This window comes from Berghia stephanieae, chromosome 4, assembly GCF_034508935.2.
Source record: "Berghia stephanieae isolate SIO BIC M18660-M18661 chromosome 4, UCSD_Bste_1.3, whole genome shotgun sequence".
In the NCBI taxonomy this organism is placed as follows: Eukaryota; Metazoa; Mollusca; class Gastropoda; order Nudibranchia; family Aeolidiidae; genus Berghia; species Berghia stephanieae.
The window spans coordinates 14,019,536-14,043,882 of NC_088363.1; positions in this window are offsets into that span (position 1 = coordinate 14,019,536).

Consider the following 24,347-nt stretch of genomic DNA (forward strand, 5'->3'; position numbering starts at 1 on the left):
TATAAAGTGCAGAAACTTTGCAAATAAACGGATAGACTAGATGTTATTTCGATTCGAAAAGTGGAACACAATAGGAAAATTGGCGAATACCCTGTCCAGACATAAGCGTTATGGTCTTATTTATAAAGTGCAGAATCTTTTCAAATAAACGGATAAAATAGAGATTAATTCTAATCGAACAGTGGAACACAAAGGCAGAATTTGCGAACAATCTAACACATAAGTGTCGTGGTCTTATTTATAAAATGCAGAAACTTTGCAAATAAACGGATAGACTAGATGTTATTTCGATTCGAAAAGTGGAACACAATAGGAAAATTTGCGAATACCCAGTCCAGACATAAGCGTTATGGTCTTATTTATAAAGTGCAGAATCTTTGCAAATAAACGGATAAAATAGAGATTAATTCGATTCGAAAAGTGGAACACATAAGCAGAATTTGCGAATGCCCGGTCCAGACATAAGCGTTATGGTCTTATTTATAAAGTGCAGAAACTTTGCAAATAAACGGATAGACTAGATGTTATTTCGATTCAAAAAGTGGAACACAATAGGAAAATTTGCGAATACCCAGTCCAGACATAAGCGTTATTGTCTTATTTATAAAGTGCAGAAACTTTGCAAATAAACGGATAAAATAGAGATTAATTCGATTCGAAAAGTGGAACACATAAGCAGAATTTGCGAATGCCCGGTCCAGACATAAGCGTTATGGTCTTATTTATAAAGTGCAGAAACTTTGCAAATAAACGGATAGACTAGATGTTATTTCGATTCGAAAAGTGGAACACAATAGGAAAATTTGCGAATACCCAGTCCAGACATAAGCGTTATGGTCTTATTTATAAAGTGCAGAAACTTTGCAAATAAACGGATAAGATAGAGATTAATTCGATTCGAAAGTGGAATGCAAATGCAGAAGTTGTGAATACCCGGTCCAGACATAAGCGTTATTATCTTATTTATAAAGTGCAGAAACTTTGCAAATAAACGGATAAGATAGAGATTAATTCGATTCGAAAGTGGAATGCAAATGCAGAAGTTGTGAATACCCGGTCCAGGCATAAGCGTCATGGTCTTGTTTAAATGAAACAATGCAGTTTTAAAAAATTTATGGTCATTGAGTAATTAAGCTAAATATGCGGAGTTCAAATAGATAACTTGATCTGTGAAATTTTTTATAATTAGCTGTTTTTATTCTCCATCATTTAGATTATGTGATTAAGTTTATAATTGAAATACAAACTTTTTCTCACTTATCAATGTTTTGCAATAAAGGAGAGTGTGAGTGAACCTGTGCAAAGAAAATTATTTGATAGAGTGATATTTATCATGCTTTTCAGTTTGTAGTTGAATTCTAGAATGGATTCTTTATAGTTCTCATTGATTGTATGTCAGTCTTTAGGACATCGATTACCCTAATGCGGTCACAATTTACAATGTGACGGCCACAAGCCCGTTAAACGCAGAGTGGGGTATTGTTGTTTGCAAGTAATGCTATAGTTTTAATAGGATATCTGTCTCCTATTAAAATACATTCCTGTGTTGGATTTTGGATTAAATTCATGTCTTCTTCGGATTATGGGATATTTAATTTTCATGGATTGTGATTGTGATTTTCAAGACTATTAATGTAAGTAAATGCCCAAATAGATATTTTTATTCATTTATTCTTTATTTTTATTTTTTTAGTTTTGTTTTGTCTTGTTTTGAAGCATTTATTATAAGAAATAATGTACATATGCACTTATACACCAAAGACTGCTTTCAACTGCTTATTATTATTATTATTATTATTATTATTATTATTATTATTATTATTATTATTATTATTATTATTATTATTATTATTATTATTATTAATATTATATAATAATAATAATAATAATAATAATAATAATAATAATAATAATAATAATAATAATAATAATAATAATAATAATAATAATAATAATAAGTGCATTGAGTGAAATCCCAATCACGGTTGCCCAAATAAAACTGGCGCTAGAATCCCGACTACCTGTCTAAACGAATGTTGTTTGTACGATACATACTAACTACACGTTCAATATCGGGGGCAGAAAATATGCGTTTGGTTTTATGAAATTAAAACAGTAGTCCCACATTGTTCTTTGATGTTATTTGTGGTTGCATTTGCTTTGAAACTTACACATTATATTGTGTTACATTGTTTACAAAATATTTCTGGTACTCGTATGCATGTGTAGTCAACGGTCAATCGTGTTCTTTATTATTTTATTATTAATTTTGGCTTGGCATCTTACATATGTGAATTTGACAGGTTGTTATGGATGGTAATTACTCGTATAACATTAAGTGATTTTTAAACATTTTTACGGCGTTTTAAATGTCTTTCTTGCATTCATTGCCGAGCACCTCCACTTTTCTGTTACTATTTTAACGATCAGCTGATTTTCTCTTGCCTCCCCTTTAATTTCGCGGACTTTTTTCAGAACGAGGCGTGGGAGTGGCTAATCCTACCGTATATTTTTTACATCTTAACCGTTCATTCACCTTCTTTCCAACACGACCTCATGCTCGTCTCTTACAATATATCTCTAACTACATCTTCACCCAAGAGTCCCCACTTCGAGCCGTTTCTAATAATCATCTCTCATTTAATCACCTTTATTTGGAATGATCTGACCTTAATCTAAGTCCAACAAGATCTCAGTTTCAAAAAGAAATGAGCAGGATTCCAGTGGCTTTCCCAGGTACTCTAACGGCCAACGACCGCCGTTGGTGAGCATCAAGAAACACTCCAGGGCAGTAATAGCAGTGCTTGAGATGTACGATGAGCATCTGTGCCCCCTTTGCCTTCGTGAAAACTTATTGGAAGTGTGACCGTATTTAATAAAACCGTCCTGTTTTGATTAAGACTGTCTTTGTCTATCTCTCGAAACGAATTTGTTTTCCATGTAGTGTAGAACCTGCCTCTTAAAAGTCTCGATTAATCTTCGTCTCTCAGTTTCCTTCTCTCTTGCATCTCTCTCTCTCTCTCTCTCTCTCTCTCTCTCTCTCTCTATATATATATATATATATATATATATATATATATATATATATATATATATATATCAAACTATCTATCTATTCTCTCTCTATCCTCTCTCTCTCTCTCTCTCTCTCGCTCGCTCTCTCTCTCTCTCGCTCTGTGTGTGTGTGGGGGGGGGGGGGGGGGGGGGGGGGGGGCGGGTGAGGGGAGAGGTGGAGTGCATGTGTATCTGTCATTCTCTATCTGTCTATATATCTCTCACTCTCCGGTCAAGATATGCTTTGCATGCATGGTTCGTACTTGCAAGGGCAAGCAGAGCAGTTGGAGACCAAGGAAGAGGTGGTCTCAAGACATAGAGGACTGGATTGAGAGAACATCCACAAAGGCAGGACGCATGGCACGGGTGGAATCTAAAAAGGATTTCCTTCGGGATGTTTGGGGGGGGGGGGATATTCCAACAAGGTCCATCTTACCTCATTCCTTACCGGCCATTTTCAGAATTTTCCACAAAACGTCACACCCACCCAACACAAAAATATAATTTTCTTACTCAAACAGAAGATTAACAAGTACATTCTATACACAATATTGTTCAGCAAAATGAGCTCTACAACACAGTGTCAAGTTTTTATAATAATGATACTAATAATAATAATAATAATAATAATAATAATAATAATAATAATAATAATAATAATAATAAATGGCATTTATATCCCCCGTTGTCACAGGCTCTAAGCTCTATACAGTGATATAAAACAAAACATATTACAGTAAGACAAGTTTGATGGAAACGTGATACGAATTCAATTTAACAACAACAAAATATGAAAATAGTATTGCAACATTATGACTATAATAAACAAATTTTCTTCAAAGTTTATGAGAAACAAGAATAATCAGATAAGAAAGTTGTTTGTTGCATCGTAACGAATGTGACGATTTTCCTGTAGTTGGTAAGGAGAGGGTTAAAATAGGAAAAAGAAGAGACATATACAGATGGAAGCTGACGGTCGTGTGACAAATGGAATAAGAGAGAGAAAACAATAAATATATAAAACAATGGTGGACTCCTTTATCTGTCTGTCATTTCATCTGTGGACACGACTGCTTATGACGGATTTCTGCCGTGTGTGATATAACAATAATCGTGCACGATACAAATCGCTCATTTATCAATGGTTGTAACAAATTATTATTACTACTAATCATATGGTCAACGCCATTTTATTACCTCCCACAATGGCCATTAATCGCTATTTTTATCTCGTTTGTAAATCCGATTTTGTTTGTTCAGTCCTTGGCACATCCATTAGCCAAGCCATAAATGGCCTCGACGTGTCAGCAAACGGTTATAATATGAATGATTAATGTGTTTATCAATCATGCATCACCATAACCCACCATTGTGATCACAGCACAGACGTGTAATGTTGATTGAGCACGCCCCACTTTTCATTAAAATCATTTAATTGCCACGCTTCATTGCTTTGAATAGGACTAAATTGTTTTAAGCGTTGCGATAAAATTACAAACAAAACATTCCAATGCTCTATTTTCTAGATAGCTAAATCTGGTTTAAACGCTAATGACAAATCAAATAGAAACCATAGCGGCTATGTGGTCTAGTGGTATGACACTCGCTTTCGGATCGGAAGGTCCTAGGTTCGAGCCTCGCGTTCGGCGCATAGTTGAGTCCTTGGAAAGGGCTCTTTACTCACATTATCTCACAATATTCAGGTGTAAAATGAGTACCTGGCCCTTAACAGCGCTGTCTTTGTCCGAAAATTTTTAATTGTAATATCACCAAACAGGCGTCATGTCCCGTCCTTGATATTAAATGTTGCTGTTGACCAGGACCCCTTGTAAAGCGCTTTGAGCACATTTAGTGGATATTGCCCTATATAAAGCTAAAAAAAAAAAAATAGGGTGAGATTATACAGCTTTAGTTTTTTTGCGTTTTTGAGTCAATTTGGGGATCCGATTCGATTCCGGCGGAGCGTAGATTTCGTCAGGTTATAGAAGGAACGAAATTGGCGCCACTCGGCTCTTTGTATTTGGTTTTAGGCAGCCATTTTTATGATTAGTTCTCAATAAATTGTTTTAATCAGACTATAATCATTTAAGTTTACACATAGTTTTGTGGGTGGCGGATGTTAATGATTTATTTTAACTAAACGCATAGCATCAGTAGCCTGATTTTTTTCATTAAAACATAAGGGGAAATAGTTTAATGTCAAATTACAGGTCCAAATCTCATTGGAAGCGTGAAATCAGTCATCCGGAGGACTGGATACATACTACTACTTAATCCTCTTCGGGCCTTGAGGCACATAGGGCATCCACCAGACATCCTCTTCGGGCCTTGAGGCACATAGGGCATCCACCAGACATCCTCTTCGGGCCTTGAGGCACATAGGGCAACCACCAGACTTCTCCATTTTTTGCGATCGGCTGCTTTTGCAGTGGCTGTATTCTAGGACAGGCCTGCTTCCTTTATTTCTTTCTCCATGGTCGTTCGCAAGTTTCCCTGGGTCTTCCCCGCTTTCTCTTCCCATCTGCTGTCCAGTACAGGGCTGTCTTGGGAAGTGACCCTTTTCCATTCTGGTCACATGACCCAGCCAACGCCATCTTCTTCTTTTTATTTGGCTATCAATGCTAGTGCAGTCAGCTTTCTTTAATAGATCCACTGTTTTTATTTTTGCAGGCCAAAATAAATTTAAAATTCGTTTTAAACACGTGTTCTGAAAGACTTCTAGTTTCTGTATTAAGGAGGATGTCAATTTCCGGACTGGATACACACTTTGTGTAAATTATCTTCTGGTTTCAGAGGGATGGCATCTTATTTTCTAGCGTTAATAAATGAAATGTTGGTCGTCAATTAAGACTATCCATCCTCCTCCTTTAACGCCCCGTCATCGTAAGAACCAAGAAATACTACAGTTCCCTCCGCACTTAAGTCACAACAAGATCTTGACAGCCTCAAAACTCTGGCCCAGAACCTTACTACTACAACTACTACTTCTACTACTACTACTACTACTACTACTACTACTACTACTACTACTACTACTACTACTACTACTACCACTACTACTACTACTATTACTACTACTACTACTACTACTACTACTACTACTACTACTACTACTACTACTACTACTACTACTACTACTACTACTACTACTACTACTACTATACTACTATACTACTACTACTACTACTACTACTACACTACTACTACTACTACTACTACTACTACTACAACTACTACTACTACTACTACAACAACAACAACAACAACTACTACTACTACTACTACTACTACTACTACTACTACTACTACTACTACTACTACTACTACTACTACTACTCATAAGAATCTGTGTACTAAACTAGTTATTCCAATTTATAATAATTCAATGTGAATCCCATTCGTTGTTGGTCCTTCGGGAAACTGGGAACACACTTCCAATGAGTTATGAACCGGAACAAAGTCGGGTGTGATGAAGACAAGACAAATATTTTCCTCTTTAAGTCGCGAAATAAATAAATGACTAAAATTGCATTTTTCACTGATTGATAAAAATGGGACGTCTATTCTGAATTGGATTCAATAGTCTGATGTCACCCCACCCGGCAACGACGGCCATCTTGGTTCTAAACAAAGAAAATCAGTACTTTTTATTCTTTATGCTGGCTAGAACTTTTCATATGTCTTGTGATCAGAATGTGTAAAAGTCAAAACATGATCAGATTTATAATGTATTTTGTCCCCTCTGGATACGCTTTTATGCTCGTAAGAGAAATATTTCAGAAGGGCGTCCGCCATTGCTCCGAGAGTTCAGAGCCAGTGTTACTAAGTTACCATGCGTCATTACGAGGGAAGCGACGTTACGACTGTTGAAGCGTATTCATGGGGAAGTGCAAAGCCATCGTAAACTTATAGATAGTATGCAGATGACGTCACTCAGGCCTTTGTTATTGTTTTCGCCAACCGCGTTTGTGAGTTGTTCTCACTAAACTGTATTAACCAGACTATAAAAGTTCATGGTTACACAGAGTTTGTGTGTAGGTCCGTTATACCTCCGGATGGCAATGTTGTGAACTCCTTGGCCAAGCGCATTCTATCTAGAGACTGACAGTGACCAAAAATTGACGTCAAAAGACAAGTCTTAGGCCACAAAATAAAACAAATCGTGAGTTGCATTCAACAGTTAAACCAATGGGATTACGTGTTTCCTTGAGCTCTACTAACGATAAGTCACTAGACGCTGCGCAAACTTTAAAGAAAACGTCAAACTATAGATAGTATGCGCTTGGCTAAGAAGCTCATAACATTGCCATCCGGAAGTATAACGGACCAACACAAAACTGTGTGTAACCAAGAACGTTAATAGTCTGGTTATTAATGATTAGTGAGAAGTACTCATAAACGCGGATGGCAAAAAACGATAACAAAGACCTGAGTGACGTCAACTTCGAACTATCTATAGATAGTTTGCGCTTGGCTAAGAAGTTCATAACATTGCCATCCGGAAGTATAACGGACCAACACACAAAACTGTGTGTATCCATGAACGTTTATAGTCTGGTTAATACAGTTCAGTGAGCATTACTCATAAACGCGGATGGCAAAAAACAATAACAAAGACCTGAGTGACGGCATCTTCGAACTATCTATAGGTCTAAGAGGCTATAGATAGTATGCACTTGACTAAGAAGTTCACAACATTGCCATCCGGAAGTAAAACTGGCCAACACACAAACTGTGTGTAACTGGTTTATAGTCAGGTTAATACAGCTTAGTGAGAAGTACTCATAAACGCGGATGGCAAAAACAATAACAAAGACATAAGTGACGTCATCTTCGAACTATCTATAAGTTAACGATGGCTACGGGCAGCGTTGCTCAGCGGTTCGGTCTTTGCTTCGTACCCAAAAGGTACCGGAGTTCGACTACCCGTTCCTCGTTGTGTCGCTTTGAGCAAGTCACCTCGTACTAGCTCACATTGCGGCGCTGCACTGCGGCTAACGCCTGGGTTTATTCCAGTTTTTCCTTGGAATAGATCCCTTGGGGATGAATAAAGGGAATTTGTTTATATATCTATTATTTATTTTAAACATTCATTTATTTTATTTTACATATCTATCTCCACATTTATTTATTGACTTACCTACTTATCTATGTTTTTATTTGTTTTTTTATTTTATTTTCAATTTTGGGAGGTTTATTTATTTACATAAGACGGGGCCATTTCGATCTTGGAGTCTTGATCCTTGGCTCCATTAAATGATCACATGACCAATGGGAACCACAAGTTTGTTCCTGTATCAATCAGACGTCTGGCATCGATCAGATGGGCAGACTTTTCTTTCATTTCGTACAAAAGACATCTAACTTCTACGTCATGGCACAAGACCGAAGGGCTAGAGCTCAGGTGGTCGCTGGTCCGGATAAGTAAGTAAGTAAGTTCTTTCATATCGGTATTTTTTAGTTTTTCTATATGTTAAAAAAAATAGACTCATAAACTTCAGCTTTGATATAAGGTATATTACACTAAGTGTGCTCAAAGTGCTTTACAAGTGGTCCCTCGCCTCCCAATAGCTCAACTGGTAGAGCACTCGTTTCACACGTAAAGGTACCGAGATCGATCCCTCATGAAATATGAGGGGGGGGGGGGGGGGGTTCTGACCCTCCTGTCGACCCAGCACTGATTGGGTAGCTGGCTCTTTAAGATCAGGCGGAAAGTTCTTGTGATATACCAACGATGCATCCAAGGGGTATCAGGCATTTGCTATTGTACATTTCACGCTATAGATAGTTCGAAGATGACGTCACTCATGTCTTTGTTATTGTTTTTTGCCATCCGCGTTTGTGAGTAATGCTCACTGAACTATATTAACCCGACTATAAAGTTCATGGATACACACAGTTTTGTGTGTTGGTCCGTTATACTTCCGGATGGCAATGGTATGAGCTTCTTAGCCAAGCGCATATTATCTATACACTAAGCGTGCTCAAATTGCTTTACAAGTGGTCCCTAGCCTCCCGATAGCTCAACTGGTAGAGCACTCGTTTCACATGCAAAGGGACCGAGATCGATCCCTCATGAAATAATTCTGACCCTCATGTCCACCCAGCACTGATTGGGTAGCTGGCTCTTTAAGATCAGGCGGAAAGTTCTTGTGATATACCAACGATGAATCCAAGGGGTATCAGGCATTTGCTATTGTACATTTCACGCTATAGATAGTTCGAAGATGACGTCACTCATGTCTTTGTTATTGTTTTTTGCCATCCGCGTTTGTGAGTAATGCTCACTGAACTGTATTAACTCGACTATAAACGTTCATGGATACACATAGTTTTGTGTGTTGGTCCGTTACACTTCCGGATGGCAATGTTATAAGCTTCTTAGCCAAGCGCATACTATCTATATAAGCAGGGATAAAATCCGGCTCCATGAGCCTAATGGCTCTTAACGACTATTATAAGTTGACGACACGTGTATTGTGCGACTATGTGGTCTAGTGGTATGACACTCGCTTTCGGATCGGAAGGTCCTGGGTTCGAGCCTCGCTCGGCGCATAGTTGAGTCCTTGGAAAAGGCTCTTTACTCACATTCTCTCACCGCACTCAGGTGTCAAATGAGTACATGACCGTTAACAGCGATGTCTCTGTCCGAAAAAAATTGTAACATCGCCTAACAGGCGTCATGTCTCGTCCTAAATGTTAAATGTTACTGTTGGCCAAGGACCCCTTGTAAAGCGCTTTGAGCACATTTAGTGGATATTGCGCTATCTATATAAAAGCTCAATTTTTATCACAAATAGTTTACAGATAGTATGCGCTTGGCTAAGAAGCTCATAACATTGCCGTCCAGAAGTATAACGGACAAACACACAAAACTGTGTGTATCCATGAACGGTTATAGTCTGGTTCATACAGTTCAGTGAGCATTACTCATAAACGCGGATGGCAAAAAAAAACAATAACAAATACATGAGCGACGTGATCTTCGAACTATTTATAGGTTTTACGTCTCAACAACTCTACAACTATCCAATCAAATCTCTGAAAGGTCACACACTGAATCTGAATGCCACTTATTAAATGCCATATCAAGGGTTTTATAGAAATGGAATTTTGTAACGGGCGGGATATGCAATAGAAATCCAAATAATGTATAGATAGTATGCAGATGACGTCACTCAGGCCTTTGTTATTGTTTTTGCCATCCGCGTGTCTGAGTTGTTCTCACTAAACGGTATTAATCAGACTATAAACGTTCATGGTTACACAGAGTTTTTGTGTTGGTCCGTTATACTTCCGGATGGCAATGTTGTGAACTCCTTGGCCAAGCGCATTCTATCTATAGAAATGGAATTTTGTAACGGGCGGGATATGCAATAGAAATCCAAATAATGTATAGATAGTATGCAGATGACGTCACTCAGGCCTTTCTTATTGTTTTTGCCATCCGCGTGTGTGAGTTGTTCTCACTAAACGGTATTAATCAGACTATAAAAGTTCATGGTTACACAGAATTTGTGTGTTGGTCCGTTATACTTCCGGATGGCAATGTTGTGAACTCCTTGGCCAAGCGCATTCTATCTATAGAAATGGAATTTTGTAACGGGCGGGATATGCAATAGAAATCCAAATAATGTATAGATAGTATGCAGATGACGTCACTCAGGCCTTTGTTATTCTTTTTGCCATCCGCGTGTGTGAGTTGTTCTCACTAAACGGTATTAATCAGACTATAAAAGTTCATGGTTACACAGAGTTTGTGTGTTGCTCCTTATACTTCCGGATGGCAATGTTGTGAACTCCTTGGCCAAGCGCATTCTATCTATAGAAATGGAATTTTGTAACGGGCGGGATATGCAATAGAAATCCAAATAATGTATAGATAGTATGCAGATGACGTCACTCAGGCCTTTGTTATTGTTTTTGCCATCCGCGTGTCTGAGTTGTTCTCACTAAACGGTATTAATCAGACTATAAAAGTTCATGGTTACACAGAGTTTGTGTGTTGCTCCTTATACTTCCGGATGGCAATGTTGTGAACTCCTTGGCCAAGCGCATTCTATCTAAAATGTTCTATTGTAACATAATTATAATTGGACCAAACATTTTCAAAATAGTCTGATGGTTGAAAAGGAGTTTCGTTAATTTTGTTTGTTTTTTTTTTCTTCTTTTTAAGAAAATTCTTTTTAGTCGATTAGCTTTTGTTTTGTGTTATTTTGTTGTTTGTTTGTTTGTTTAATTTTTGTTTGTTTTTAGTTGTTTTTTTTTTAAAGTCAGATTTGTTTTGAGAGAGCAGAGTAAGAGATGAGGAGAGCGGATAGGAGAGAGGAGAGACGAGATAGAGAGAGAGAGAAGAGAGAAGAAGAGGAATAGAGGAGAGAAGAGGAAGAGAAGAGAGAGAACGAGAGAGGAGGAGAGGAGAGAGAAAGAAAGAGAGAGAGAGAGAGAGAAAGAGAGAGAGAGAGATGATAGATAGATAGATAGATAGATAGATAGAGATAGATAGATAGATAGATAGAGTAGATAGATAGATAGATGATAGATAGATAGATAGATAGATAGATAGATAGATAGAGTAGATAGATAGATAGAAGAGAGAGAGAGGAAGATGAAATAGATGAGAGAGAGAGGAGATGAGAAGAAGAGAAGAGAGAGAGAGAGGAGAGAGAGAAGAGGAGAGAGAGGGGAGAGAGAGAGAGAAGAAAGAGAGAGAGAGAGAGGAGAGAGAGAGAGAAGAGAGAGAGAGAGAGAGAGAGAGAGAAGAGGAGAGGAGAGATGAGAGAGAGAGAAGAAGAGAGAAGAGAAGAGAGAAAGAGAGAGAGAGAAAGAGAGAGAGAGAGAGAAAGAGAGAGAAAGAGAGAGAGAGAGAGAGAGAGGGGGGGGGGAAGAGAGAGAGAAAAAGATTTGACTTGAAGGTGTTCCCATTACAACAATGAAACCATAATAATCTGCGTTATCAGACGTGCAAATAGGTACACGTTGGTGTCAGTCATTGTGTAGAACTTGTGACACGATTCCAGTGGTATTTTACAATACTAATTGATAACGACAACTGTGGCTGTGCAATCTAGTGATATGATACTCGCCTTCGGATTGGAAGGTCCTGGGTTCGAATACCGATCGGCATAAATTAGGCTTTGGAAACGGCTCTTTACTAACATTCTCTCGCCATACTCAAGTGTACAATGTGTATCTGGCCGTTAAAAGTGTTGTCTCTTTCCGATGATAAATGTAATATCGCCTAAAAGGCGTCATGTCTCGTCTTATATGTTACTGTTGGATAGGGACCCATCGTAAAGCGCTTTGAGCATCTTTAGTGGATGTTGCACTATATAAAATCTCTCTTTTTTTTTTTTTTTGTTTGTTTGTTTTTGATAATCCCATTTGTGTTGAAAATGCTCCACTTTTCTTCTATTTTGATTATTGATCATAAAAAGCACAAACACACTCCCACATAGTCACACATTCACACCGACACAAACACACAAACACACACACACACACACACACACAACAAACACATACACATACATACACTTTCGCAAATACTCGAACATGTCGTAAAAATCTCACGGAACGCCTCTCTGCTCTAAGAACCGGCGTTGCTGCTTCTGTCGACAAAAAGATCAGTTCCTGAACATAATTTTGTTATGGATACCGTTGACTTTGGCGATGCCTATTTAATCAGGAAAAGCTAGAAAAACAATCGTAACCTCATTATTCCATTGGCCTGAATATTATCGCCGTCAATAACATGTGGTTACGGTTCTATTGATTTTCATTTATCGCCATTGTTGACGAGATCAGAGCTCGGCGTTCCACACTAACAATTAGCGCTATAATTGAGCACTGTATGTAGAATAAACGACCCAAATTTACTGTTGGTAGAAGTTTGTGGTATAACACATGACACGGCCAAGTGGTTTGTTGGACTAAAAAAAATAATCACACACACACACACACACACACACACCCACCACACACACACACACACCCACCACATACACACACACACATACACCCACACACACACACACACGCACACAAATGGTCAAGTGGTTTGTTGGACTAAAAATAACACACACACCCACACATACACACACACACACATACACACACAGACAAAATCAACTTGGCTTTTGTAAATAAACAAAACACAACCACATAATAACGACTGTTGTCACAAAGTGCTGCTTACAAGGGGTCCCTATCCGAACAGCAGCGCTTAACATGTAGGACAAGACATGATATCTGTTAGGCAATGCTGTAACGGCCAGGTATATATTTTACACCTGAGTACGGCGAGAGCATTTGAAATTTGAGCAAAGAGCCTTTTCCAAGGACTCACCAATGCGCCGCTCGGAACTCGAACCCAGGACATTCCGATCCGAAGCGAATGCATAACACTGGACTAAATAGCCTAACAAGGACCCTATGTCCTTCTATAGTTATAGTCATAAGGATAATAACATCGAAAACTACATTATGTACAATTTCGTTTGACTTGGCTTCTTCTTCAAGTACCAAGTCTGTGCCAGACATCGGTGATCATGGTACGCCATTCATCTGTCTGATCAGATAACCTCAGAAAACTAATATCACTCTTCTCTTTCTTTGTCACCCAGCTGTTCAAACTATTCAAATATGTTTTTCTTGGTCTACCTTTACTCTTTTTACTTTCTATCTTTCCTGTGAGAGCCAAGATGTTCAATACATTTAAGTCGATTTAGGTGCCCTAAAAATTGCATATGTCTTTTTCTTATTGTACGAATTAATAACTTTTAGTTTCAGCTTGCTCTAATACTTCTTCATTAGTTTTCTTCTCTGTACATGAGATTCTTAACATCCTTCTAAGAAACCACATTTCTGCTGCCTCCAGTTTCTTTCTAATGTCTTCTGTAATTGTCCAGCTTTCGCAGCCATATAATAATACTGACCATACATAGGCCTTCAAAACCCTATGTTCTGTTGTTGACTTAGCTACGTATCAAATAATTTACAGGGGTCAGTTCCCAGTACAGTCATTTTGCTGTCAGTTAAATTTATGACTTGGCAAAATAAATGAGACGAAAAGAAACGGGTGAGTACTGCGAGTCCTCCAAACGAAATATCTACTCAGAAAAGTGAGTGGAGCAGTCACTTGTGTTGATAATAACAAGAAATAAATTTGTTTTTGTTTGTTTTTTTAATGGTTTTACGGCGCTTGCGACACATTTAGGTCATTTCAACGCCAGAAAAAAAATGAAGAAAACGGGATGGTAAAAAAATAATTCTAGATTTAAAATTAAAAGCATAGATACAAGAGAAGCAATCCAAAGGGGAATCGGAGATTAAAATAGAAATATGGAGACGTGAAATTTAGGGGCTCGTTCCGTATTTAGGTGTTCAATGTCAAGTCGGTGAACATTGTGTTTGTGAGCTGATGGTATGTGTTTAAATAAAATGCACACCTCTCTTCCCGCTATATCAATCGTGCAAATGCACACAAAGTTTCTAGATAGAATGAAGTTGATGTCACTCAGGTCATTGTATTGTTTTGTTTTGTTGTTTTTTTGTGGTTTTTTTCCGTCCGCGTTTATGAGTAACTCTCACTAAACTGTATTAACCAGACTAGAAACGTTTAAGGTGACACATAGTTTTGTGTGTTGGTCTGTTATACTTCCGGATGGCAATGTTTTGGACTTCTGAACCAGCGCATACTATATAGTCTGAGAGAATTTAGTGAGAAGAAATCATCAAATTGAATATAGAATGCGAAAACTCGTGTCAAATTGCAAATTTATTACATAATATAAACATTATGAGCGAGAGGCCAGAATACTCGTCCTGCAAATATGGATCGATATAAATGACCCTTATCTTGGCAAAGGCTCTCAAACCTGGGATATCGCGAAGTGTCAAGTGCGTACATGTTACTACTCCAACTACTTGTCATCTCTTCTTTCTAACTATAATCCGAATCGCTCTCTCCGCTTATCTACTTCCCTGTATTTGAACCGTTTGATTCCCAAGTCGAATTTTTCACGACGGGCTTTCGCACATTCTCCTCTTTTTTGTGGAACGCTCTTTCAGCAGACGCCAAACACCGTAATTATCTGTCCTCCTTTAAAGCATCTTTGAAGATAATCTTTTAAAACATGGACGTTCCGGTCATACTAAAGCAAGATCTTAATAAACTTGCAGTGCATGGAGGCGAGATGGAAAATAGAATTTCACCCCAAAAAGTTTAATGTCTTAAGGGTGACGAACAAAAAGAAAGACATAATCGACTCCCACTATGAAATCCTTAAAGAATCCCTACAATGTGTGGACAATGCAAAGTACCTAAGCATGACCCTGAACAGTAGTATGAAGTGGAACAAGCATGTTGCCAATACAGCTACGAAGGCAAATAGAACCATGGCCGTCCTCAACAGACAAATCCGCCACTCTGCAGCCAATCTGTGAAAAAGAAATGCTATGAAGCATATGTCAGGCCCATACTAGAATACAGTAGCTCAGTGTGGGACCCATACACAGCACGAGAAATCAATGAGCTAGAAAAAGTCCAAAGTCGGGTGGCCAGATTTGTTAGTGGAAACTGTGAGCGGGATATGAGCGTAACTCAGCTCATGAACGATCTCCAATGGAAACCGCTACATGAAAGACGTTCCATCAACAAAGCACAAATTGGAAACTCAGCATTTGATTTTGAAATCCTCCACTCAAGAACAAACCACAATCTTTACTCTTTCTTCCCCTGAACCATCCGACTTTGGAACTCCCAACCAACCAAATGTAAACAAGCCCTTTCGACTTGATGAATTCAAAAAATCACTCCCTGCTTCCCTCTAAAACCATTGTTACTAAAAAAACGGCCATACAATCTTCAGCCTGAAGCTTTGACCTTCATGGAAGAAGAAGAAGATAAGAGTATTTCCTTTCATTTTTCTGTGAGTGATTTTATTGCTTTTATTGAATGATAAATCATATCATCGCATGTGCATATAATTATCTATGTATAAACGATAGGGAATGAGATTAGTGGAAGAGTGGCGCCCCTTGATTGGACGTCACCCATAGTCTGTGACGTCACCGGCGGAAAAGTTATTAGAGAGAGAACGTCATGTTGGTTGTGCGCATGTGTCTCTCGTCCTCGCTTCCGGGGAAAGCGGCTTGAGACACTTCAAAACCAAATTGACGTTCTCTCTGTAAGGTGACGTCCAATCAAGGGACGCTACTCTTCCGCTAATCTCATTCCCTACACCGAGCATTTTTGGTGGAAAGAAGGTGGTAAGAGGCGCTATATAAATTATTATTATTATTATTATTATTATTATTATTATTATTATTATTATTATTATTATTATTATTATTATTATTATTATTATTATTATTATTATTATCATCATCATCATTATCATCATCATCATCATCATCATCATCATCAATCACCGACATTATCATCTTAATTATCATCGCAGCAGCAGCAGCAGTAATAGCAGCATTACTATTATCACTGTAGCCATTATCATCATCACCTATAGAGTCACCAAGCTAAACGTTATTCACCTTCACCGCAATATTCTGTTTTCATCTTATGCCCATCAACACAATGACAGCACACACAAAAACTGTGCCATTGTGTTAATCTCATTAGCATTAATGAGCAAATTGCTGAATGGAGTCATTTACACTATATGGCCCTGTCCAACAAAAGAAGGACAAAAATAGAAGCAGTCGAGGGGGTTATGGCGTAATGACTGCGGCAGTATAGTAGTAATAGTAATAATAATAATAATAATAATAAGAAGAAGAAGAAGAAGAAGAAGAAGAAGAAGAAGAAGAAGAAGAAGAAGAAGAAGAAGAAGAAGAAGAAGAAGAAGACGAAGAAGAAGAAGAAGAATATATTAATAATAATAATAATAATAATAATAATAACATTAATAATAATAATAATAATAATAATAATAATAATAATAATAATAATAATAATAATATTTCCCATTCCTAATTCTGTCGAATAATCCATAGGATTCACGCTCATGTCCCACAAACATCCATATATGGTTTAACATTATATCCCATCAACAAATAACTTATATTTCCGGAGGGAAAACAAACACTCCATACCTTTTTGTTTATCTTTCTGATATATAAATCTCCGCGTGCAAACGAAATGGACTACTTGTTCAACAGTTGTTTTGTCTTTAAACAAACCATTTTATTTTGTATGGTTGTGTCTCATTTAAAATTTAACAACTGAAATCTGATTGGAATGAGATCTGAAATTCATTACGTGTTTGTTTGTTTCATCCCCCCCCCCCCCCACACCAATCCAGTTTGATGGTTTCATTTACCCCGGAGCATCGTTTCCAATCCGTTACCAATTTGAATCGGTACAATCAAACTATTTCGTCATTACAACTCAAATGAGGAGATGAACAAACAGCAAATTGACATGCTCTGATCTGAAATAGAAAAAGACACTTATTTAAAATTTTGGCCAGAAACAACAAAAAAATTGAGATTTTATATTGCGCAATATCCACTAAATGTGCTCAAAGCGCTTTACAAGGGGTCCCTGGTCAACAGCAACATTTAACATATAGGACGGGACATGCCGCCTGTTAGGCGATATTACAATTTTTCGGACAAAGACAACTCTGTTAACGGCCAGGTACTCATTTTACACCTGATTACGATGAGAGATTCTGAGTAAAGAGTCTTTTCTAAGGACTCAACTATGCGCCGAGCGAGGCTCGAACCCAGGACCTTCCGATCCGAAAGCGAGTGTCATACTACTAGACCACATAGCCGCACAAACTCCCCCTTCAAATATATATTGCTTGATCAAATGACACTTATCTTGGAAAAAAAAATCCCACTCTCAAACAAGCCCGAGATTTGAGTGTTCTTTGTTCCAAGATTAGGGTTATTTTTATCGATCAATATTTCAAGGACGAGTTTGTTTTTGTTTTTGTTTTTTGTTTTTTGTTTTGTTTTTTTTTTGTTTTTTGGTCCAAAGTTTTAAATAAGTGATTTACCGTACAACGGTAGAAATGTGCAGCCAGCAAAGGGATAAATAAATAGGATTACCTACTCAGATTTAATCGATATAAATAAGATACAATGTCAATAGAATTGAACATTTAAAAAAAAGTAGGTATCTAATCAAGAATATTCATCAAACAACATGAAATAATCGAAAAACATGCTATGTTGTTATATTATTGCTACTGATGCTATGCGTTTAGGCAAAATACTCACATCATACGCCAGGGTGGTCTTAAACATGACGATGACTGTCCATTGGAATAGGGAATGAGATTAGCAGAAGAGTAGCGTCCCTTGATTGGACGTCACCTTACAGAAAGAACGTCAATTTGGTTTTGAAGTGTCTCAAGCCGCTTTCAGCGGAAGCGTACGCGTACGCACAACCAACATGACGTTCTCTCTCTAATAGTAATAGCTTTTCCGCCGATGACGTCACAGACTATGGGTGACGTCAAATCAAGGGACGCTACTCTTCCGCTAATCTCATTCCCTATACGATTTGGAGAGAATAAGGTAATACAATTCCACTTCGACATTATTGCTATTTGTCAATGTGCTAAGGCTTACGCCTGGATGAATGTAGGCATGATGATAATAAATGATAATAATAATAATAATAATAATAAATAATAATAATAATAATAATAAAAAATAATAATAAAAATAATAATAATAATAATAATAATAATAATAATATAATAATAATAATAATAATAATAATATAATAGTAGTATAGTAGTAGTAGATAGTAGTAGTAGTAGTAGTAGTAGTAGTAGTAGTAGTAGTAGTAGTAGAGTAGTAGTAGTAGTAGTAGTAGTAGTAGTAGTAGTAGTAGTAGTATAGTAGTAGTAGTAGTAGTAGTAGTAGTAGTTAGTGTAGTGTAGTAGTAGTAGTAGTAGTAGTAGTAGTAGATAGTAGTAGTAGTAGTAGTAGTTGTTGTTTGTAGTAGTAGTAGTAGGAGGAGGAGTAGGAGGTGGAGAAGTATTATTATTTATTATTATTATATATTTTATATATTATTATTATTATTATTATTATTTATTATTATTATTATTATTATTATTATATTATTATTATTATTATTATTATTATTATTATTATTATTATTATTATTATTATTATTATTATTATTATTATTATTATTATTATTATTATTATTATTATTATCATTATTATTATTGTTATTATTATTATTATTATTATTATTATTAGTAGTAGTAGTAGTAGTAGTAGTAGTAGTAGTAGTAGTAGTAGTAGTAGTAGTAGTAGTTAGTAGTATCATTATTATTATTATTATTATTATTATTATTATTATTATTATTATTATTATTATTATTATTATTAGTATTATTATTGTTATTATTATTATTAAGTATTATCGTTCATAGATAATTTTAAAAATTCTGTTGTTTTGTTGTTTTTTTAATTTACCTAAATTGAAAAAAAAAAGCGTTTGACAGGATAATTCAAATTATAAATTTAATTTCATGTTATTTGTTGGCTATTTCTGATGGCCTCCATTGTTTACCATTTACACCCCTTTATCCATGTAATTTACTCCATGGGTCATTAACTCTCGCAATTGAACATTGTTCCCACTCATTTCTAAATTTATCTGCTCTTTTGATTCATACCCCCCCCCCCCCTCATCCCCCGCCCCACCCCCACCCCCCTTTTTAACTCACATTCCTGCCACCACAAATTTATTTATTTCAAACTATTGAATTTATACTTGGCATTTGTTTTAGATCATCCCCTTTCTACTTGTTTCGAGCGTGACTTCATTTGGATTATTTCATTGCAATGCTGGTGGTATCTAATTGTGTTGTGAATTTTGTGTTTTATTAATAACAACTCCCACAGTGACTTTACTTTATTAACAATTGGTGAAAATTGCAACCGATCCCGAAAAACACATTTGCAAGATATCTAGTAGTGATTACTGATTACCTCCAGAGCTGTTTCAAAATTGATTGGATCATTGAAAATTCGAACATCGAGTTTCGATTGTTCCCGCTCTGGTTACCCTTGGCAAGGATGAAGTTACAATGTTAGATTACAGATTACGTTACCCCAAAACAAGGTTTCAACAATTGGTGTTGATTTGCGACTGTAATTAAAATGGATCAAAATGGATAACACTACAGACCTACATACCTGCCTTGTACGACGAAAACTTCGTAGAAATACGAATTTGTGACTCATCGTCTCAAAACGGTATTAAGTCGGGATGATTAAAATGCTGAAAATGGAATTTGTTGCCAGAAATATCATGCTTAAATCTTAAGTTGAGTTTATATACTTTATAGAAGAGAAGGAATATCATATTCTACAGTGCTAAATACCAAGGTTTCATATTATTGACCTGTTTAACTATAATTTGACGTTTTAGCATCTGGTCCATCCCGACATAATACCGTTTTGAGACGAGGTGTCACATTTGGGCTCCAACTACAGGACTACATTTTTTTTTAATTTAGCTTTTATATACCGCAACATCCACTAAACGTGCTCAGAGTGCTTTACAATGAGTCCCTAGCCAACAGCAACATTAACATGGCCATATCCACCACCCTCTTTATGGAACAAAGCAAGGGAACATATAAAGATACAGTAGACATTAAAAAAAAAAAATTGAGCTTTTATATAGCGCAATATCTACTAAATGTTCTCAAAGTGCTTTACAATGAGTCCCTAGCCAACAGCAACATTAACATTTAGGACGGGACATGACGCCTGTTAGGCGATATTACAATATTTTTTTCGGACAGAGACAACGCTGTTAACGTATAGGTACTCATTTTACACCTGAGTACTGTGAGAGAATGTGAATAAAGAGCCTTCTCCAAAGACTCAACTATGCGACGAGCGAGGCTCGAACCCAAGACCTTTCGATCGCCTCTTTGACTCAATAAATCTTGTTGAAAAGGAAAGTTATTTCCCTTTGATCCTTTTAAAATGACTTTGGAGCATGTTTGGATCAGGCTGAGGGCAATTCATTTATTTCCAAAGCTATTTAAGGTGACCATTTCTTTCTTTTTTCTCCTTGGAAAATACGAATTCTTGAAATGTGCGGCTATATGGTCTAGTGGTATGACACTCGCTTTCGGATCAGAAGGTCCTGGGTTCGAGCCTCGCGCTCGGCGTATAGTTGAGTCCTTGGAAAAGGCTCTTTACTCACATTCTCTCACCCTACTCAGGTGTAAAATGAGTACCTGGCCGTTAACAGCGTTGTCTTTGTCCGAAAAATTGTCATATCGCCTAACAGGCATCAAATTCCGTCCTACATGTTAAATGTTGCTGTTGACCAGGGACCCCTTGTAAAGCGCTTTGAGCACATTGAGTCGATATTGCGCTATATAAAAGCTCAATTTTTAATTTTTAGAAAAAAAATTCAAATGGGCATCTCTGTGACACAATACACACAGGGTCTTCTGTATTCAAAACAGATTTCAAAACATTTGGCCAGAAAACGAGTCCTTCAAATATTGGTCCATTAAAATGACTCTCATCTTGTCAAACACACTCAAACCCGAGACTTCAATACTTCAAGAATGTCCCAGGTTTGAGAGTGTTTGACAAGATTACTGTCATTTTAACAAATACTCTTCAAAAGTCGTAACGTCACTTCCTTCCTAATGACGCATGGTAACTTAGTAACACTGGCTCTAAACTATCGGAACAATGGCGGAAGCCGTATGAAATATTTCTCCGGCGAGCATAATAAAAGCGTATCCAGAGGGAAAAAAAACCCCCATAAATTTGATCATGTTTTGACTTTTACAATTTCTGATCACAAGACATATGAAAAGTTCTAGCCAGCATGAAAAATAAAAAGTAATGATTTTCTTTGTTTAGAACCAAGATGGCCGCCGTTGCCGGGCTGCGTGACATCAGACTACTGAATCCAATTAATCTTCGAACTACGACTTTTCATGCCAAAATGTTTAAAATGTGTTGTTGTTGTTTTTTTATTAGAAATCAGAATACACCAGCACAGATGGTCCTCCGACATTGTGATGAGATACGTGGGTTTATTGGGCAGACGCCTCATGCAATCTGGTTTGATTTCTAACTTCGTTTAATAAAAATAAATATTTCAATTTCTGATCCTGTCAGCCGTGATCTGACACAACTTAAAAAACACAACAACAACAGTTTCCAATAAAGAGTAGCGGAACGAATTCGTCTATAATTGATTATTTTGTCATATGTGACACCTCGTCTCAAAACGGTAATATTTCGGGATGGACCAGATGCTGAAACGTCAAATTATAGTTAAACCGGTCAATAATATGAAACCTTGGTATTTAGCACAGTAAAATATGATATTCCTTCTCTACAAAGTATATAAACTCAACTTAAGCATGATATTTCTGGCTACAAATTGCATTCTCAGCATTTTAATCATCCCGACTTAATAATACCGTTTTGAGACGATGGGTCACATATGATAGATAGGCAGACAGGCTCACGCCAACTTGACAAAGGACTCGGTGCGTTGGGCAAACATTCGAGCCTTAGGTCGTATCTAATCTCTCCCATATCAGATTCCCACAGAATATAGATATTTGTATCACGGTGATAGTATAGGACTATCTAAACCTGAGACTGAGAGGAGACTGAAGCAATTTGAAAACAGATTAATGACTCATCGATTACAGAATGGTATCGTGTTGAATTAACCCAGACGCTGAAAATTGAATGCATCATATAAAAAATGAAAATGATGCTAAACATTCTTCTTCTTCTTCTTCTTATTCTTATTATTATTATTATTATTATTATTATTATTATTATTATTTTTATTATTATATTATTATTATTATTATATATACATTATTATTGTTATTATTATTATTATTATTATTATTATTATTATTATTATTATTATTATTATTATTATTATTATTATTATTATTATTAAAAATTGGGCTTTTACACTATCTACTAATCGTGCTCAAAGCGCTTTACAAACGGTCCCTGGCCAACAACAACACTTGACATGTAGGACGAGACGCGACGCCTGTTAGGCGATTATTATAATTTTTTCGGACAGAGACAACGCTGTTAAAGGCCAGGTACTCATTTTACACCTGATTACGGTGAGAGAATGTGAGTATAGACGCCTTTTCCAATGACTCAACCATGCGCCGAGCGAGGGTCGAACCCAGGACCTTCCGATCCGAAAGCGAGTGTTATACAACTAGACCACATAGCCGCACATATTACATAGTTCAGTCTCTAAGTGGATTCCATATTGACATAGACGTCTCATCAAATTCCGTCAACTTAATGATAATTAGTTCGAACTCACACAGGATAAAATATAATGAACCATAATAGTATAATATATTTACACATTGAATAAAATCAAAGAACTTAAATTTGGCAAGTGCATGAAATTTCAAGAAAAATAAGAAGGCTATTTTGCATTTCAATAATAGCTGGTAATAAATCGCTCAAATATAACGTGAATGCAATATTTTGGACAATGAATGACGTAGATATATTATTGAAGGAACGAAGTTGACGTCTTTTGGCTCTTTTTAAAATTTTAGACAGTCTGTTAATGAATAGTTCTCAATAAATTATATAAATCAGACAATAGATAGTTCGAAGATGACGTCACTCAGGTCCTTGTTATTGTTTCTTGCCATCCGCGTTTATGAGTAATGCTCACTGAACTGTATTATCCAGACTATAAAAGTTCATGGGTACACATAGTTTTGTGTGTTGGTCCGTTATACTTCCGGATGGCAACGTTATGAGCTTCTCAGCCAAACGCATACTATCTATAACAATCAGACTATAAACGTTAAAGCTCACACGCAGTTTTGTGTGTTGGTAAGTTTAATTTGGTTGGCGTATGTTGTGAGAATTTTATCTAAACGCATACCATCAATAGCCTGATATTGACATATAATCATTACAAAATACAAGGTGGTGACCATTAAAACAAATCGTGAGTTTTATTCAGATGTTCAACCAATGTGATCAGAATGTATAAAAATCAAAACATGATCAAATTTATAATGATTTTCTCCGCCGGACACACTTTTATGGTCGTCGGAGAAATATTTCATATGGCGGTGATTGAGATCATGGCGTCCGCCATTGTTCAGATAGTTTATAACCATTGCTATGCGTCATTACGAGGGAAATGACGTCGCAACTGTTAAACCCTATTTCGTCCCATCTATCTAGTGATAAGTGAATCCGCGTATATGTTTTCGTGTTTGTGTTTGTGTTTGTAC